This window comes from Dinoponera quadriceps, unplaced genomic scaffold (genome assembly GCF_001313825.1).
Source record: "Dinoponera quadriceps isolate SergipeBrazil2010 unplaced genomic scaffold, ASM131382v1 scaffold7202, whole genome shotgun sequence".
NCBI lineage: Eukaryota > Metazoa > Arthropoda > Insecta > Hymenoptera > Formicidae > Dinoponera > Dinoponera quadriceps.
In genome coordinates, this window is record NW_014561059.1 from 1 (window position 1) to 4,391 (window position 4,391).

Here is a 4,391-nt window from a genome sequence, read left to right on the forward strand (position 1 = left end):
TTTTCAATGAAGGCTACTCCAGTATCCTCAAAATGATGGACGTTATGAACATCAAAATTGGACCAAACGCCTTCAATTTATGCAACACCGTGGACGAGCGCAGAATATCACGAGCAAACGAACGGTCGTTCGACGCTTCAAAAGAAGGGAGAATCGAAATAAGAACGGCGCGATCGGCACTCGAAGGGGATTTCCTTGAAGAAGAAGGTGTACTATATGAAGCAGGAATGGGCGATTAATGGTAAGAAGCTTAAAAATGATTTTTTCATTGAAAAAACTAATGCCGAAACTTTAAACGCGTTTTTCTCGAAACTAAGTTTTTCAATACGGTGTACACGATATCTCGAGTTTTAATGCATGAATCGACTTGAAATTTTAACCACATATTCTCTGGAATAGTGTCTCTCGTCTGACGGAGCATTTTTTTGATATCGTTTTTGTGTAATTGTTATAAACAATAATAACATCAAATTTGTGCGAAAAAATAGAACAAAATTTCAAGAATTTTTTTTTCGGCGCCAAAATTTTTTATCGACAAAATCCTCCGTCAGACGAGAGTCAATACTATGTAGATGATAACAATATTTTGTTTTTTGTTTCAGATCACCCAGACGTGAGATTTCATGTACACAGTTTGGGCACCTAAAAAAAACGGACTTGCACTTGAAGGAGTGCCACGACCGCAATTTTGAATATTTCGACTTGAAAATTTTTTTACAAATACTTGAATATATAATAAAGATGACGGTTTAATTTAATTGAATGTACGAGTCATATTTTGTTAGAAAAAAAATCCGGAAAATCGGCCTGTTTTTTCCCTTGTCACAGTAGACTTCCCCCTTAATTGAACAANGAGATGTTTCGGACGGTTTAATATTTCATAAACGAATTATTATAGGCCTCAAGAAAAATATTTAATGATATTTAAAATATTTAAGGGAGATGTTTCAGATGGTTTAATATTTCATAAACGAAGCATTTTATATGATAATAATATTACAAGTATAAAATATATTTAAACAACTTTAATTTAAACTTTATCGTCGTTATATAAACGTAGCAGAAATATTTGGCCATCCTAGGATTTCTTATATACGCACGCAATACAGAGAGAAAGATATTGGAGAAAAATTTACATGATATCGCACCTTTATTTGCGATTAGGCAGCTGGATACCCAATTGTTGGATGTAGTCAATACATGTTAGCCAACAGCATTTCTAACTGCTTTGACCTTAATGGACCATCTTATACCTTGGATGCGGGTAGCAGTTCAAGCCACTACGCCATGGCGGAAGCTTACAGAATGATACGAAGTGGGGAATGCGACGCGGCTATCGTGGGGGGTTCCCACTTATGTCTGCATCCCAACGTTTCACTTCAATTTTTTCAACTCGGTAAAGTTATACTAAAGAACCTCATTTGCATCTAAACGTTATAACGGTAAAAACTTTTGGAATTGCTGTTATTACCAATCAATCCAACAATTTAAGGTGTTCTCTCCAGTGATGGTTATTGCAAGCCATTTGATGTTTCTGGTACTAGTTATCTGCAGTGAAGCTATAGCGATATTGTTCCTCCAAAAGGTAAAGGATGCGAGACGAATCTATCTACGACGAAGCTACCTACGTCTACGCTAAAACCAACTCTGATGGCTTTAAGCATGAAAGCATTACATATCCCTCTTACAACATGCAGAAGCAGTTATTAGAAGAATTTTATGATGATTGCGGTGTTACACCCGAAATGCTCTCCTACATAGATGTCCATGCAACTGGTATTCCGGTAGGAGATCCGGTAGAAGTTGACGCAATCGATCAAGCATTATGCTTAAAAAGGACCATACCTTTATTAACGGGCTCGGTGAAATCGAATCTTGGCCATTCGGAGCCTTCCAGTGGTCTCTGTCAAGTGGCAAAGGTGTGTGAATATATTTGTTTTAACGGTGCCTTTAAAAGTTAAACTGCGTATATGCAATAATGTTTAAAATTTATTTTTAAACTTAATCACTCTATAGTTATGGTTCTGATATAATTAATATATCGAAACGATTTGAAGGTGTTAATAGCGATGGAAACAGGTATAATCCCACCAACTATACACTTTAAAACACCGCGAAAAGAACATACTCCCATAATTGAAGGTAGATTAAAGGTCGTCACAGAACCTACTTCATGGGAAGGTGGTTACGTGGGTGTCAGTTCTTTCGGATTTGGTGGTGCAAATTGTCACGTACTGTTGAAATCGAATCCTAAAAATAAAATCAACAACGGAGGAACGGACAGTTCGCCGAGACTTGTATTTGTATCTGGTCGTACTGAGCAGGCTGTAGAAACTCTTTTAAATGATGTAAGTTTGTCTATTTTACGTTTTTACTTTGCGTACTTAAAGTTAGAGAAAAAACAAAGGGAGAATTATTTAACGATATTAACATTTTTATGTGGATATATATGTACACATGCAACTTTATCGCGGTAGGTGAAAAGTAGACAGCTGGATGTAGAATATATCGCTCTTTTACACCGTCTTCATGCTGAAGACATAGAAGGTCATTTGTACAGAGGATATGTTGTTGTTGGACCTAAATCAACCCGTAATACAATAAGCAAAGTTGAAAATTGTTGCAATCGAAGGAAATCAATCTGCTTCGTGTTTTCTGGAATAGAAGCCTCGTGGTGTAATACAGGTGAGTAACTACATAGTAAGCAAAAAATCATTATTGCGATGTTATTACAATGATATTCAATAACATGTAACATTTTCAAATATGTCGTATTTAATGTTAAATACAACATCATTGTCGTATTTAATGTTAAATACAACAACATTATGATCAAACTCTGACACTGATTTGGGGATTTCGATAATGTTGAAATGGGAGTGTCAAAACGTTGCAAATAACATGGCGCTAAGGTTTTTCTATCATTCTCGTAATGTTTTTGAGATAATATTGATAAAAAGATAAAATTTAAACATATTAATCAATCATACCTAGGAATACCTTCCTGGATTCTCGGCCCTTATTCTTGAAATAGTTGCGTATACGTAAGTGTCGTTGCGTAGATATAATCGTATCATAAAATAATAGCTTAGAGACATGTACGTATATGCAAGCATATAAGAAATGGAAAGCCTCATGTTATTTTTAATGTTTAAATAAAATATTACTAACAGTGACGTTTATACAGCATAAAGAACTACATATTTAGAAACGTTACGTATTATAAAATATCACAGTTATAACGTTATGTTAATGATTTCTTGCTTACTGGAATATCTATGTATATAACTTTTATTTAAATTTATAATTTTTATTTAAATATATTGGACATCCGGCAGTTCTTGGCGCATTGCTTATGTGCAAGTGCAAAAGGTCGAACTGAACAATAAACTGATATCCATTTTGCAAACTTCACGATTGTTAATGAGAAATTAATCAATCTATATAAGAGAGTGAGCGCACGGGAAACGATAAACGGGACTCCATGTGCATGTAGAAAGAAAGCTTTAAGTTTTTAAGAAAAATGGCTTATTTCTTAAGATCCTAAGAAGTATACCTTTTTCTCATAAACTTCTTGCCATCTTTCTTTGTATGTACCTAAAAAGTGCGGTCTACCAAGTCCCGTGCGATCATATATAGATTAATTAATTTCTCATGAACAATTGTGAATTTTGCAATGCGGACATAAGATCACTGTCTAATGCAACCCTTTCTACCTACAAGCGCGGCGCTAAGAATTACCGGACACTATGTATATATAATATACTTTTTTGATATGGATTCGTTTCTTAACGGGTGTGATTAATATTTGGTTGGAATGTACGAAGAATTGATAAATATGCCGGTATTCGCCAAGGCAATTGAGACATGTAATGCGACATTGAAGCAACACGATATATGTGTCACGGATATTCTAAGGAACGAAAACAAAACTACCTGCGGCATTTTAAAATCATTTGTAGCAACTATTGCCACGCAGGTGAGAACGAAACACGTTTTTACTTCAAAAATATAATATACTTTGTTCTGTAATGTATCAGTTTCATATATTAGGGGGACCGGAAAGTAATGTCGCTTTCTTAAGTTAAATTCACACGACTACATTTTTAACAAGTTTTTATTTCTAATCAACAATATATTCACCTTCGTTATCAACAACCTTTTGCCATCTAGTATACAAATTTTCAATGCCGGAGCGGTAAAAATCAATCAAATCAAATATCGACATGCGCAGAAACGACATTACTTTCCGGTCCCCCTAATATTTGACATGCAAGTGCAAACTCTCATACAACAAACACAACATATATAATTATTTAAATATAAATAGTACATGACATATAATATATTGGGTTGTTCGGAAAGTAATTTCGTTTTTTCCCGACAGAGGA

At 34.7% G+C, this 4,391-nt stretch overlaps 1 pseudogene; it reads left to right on the plus strand.

The window, feature by feature from the left end:
* The first annotated feature begins 1,174 nt into the window (after positions 1 to 1,174).
* On the plus strand, positions 1,175 to 2,685 carry LOC106750886 (annotated as a pseudogene).
* Positions 2,686 to 4,391: the final 1,706 nt, after the last annotated feature.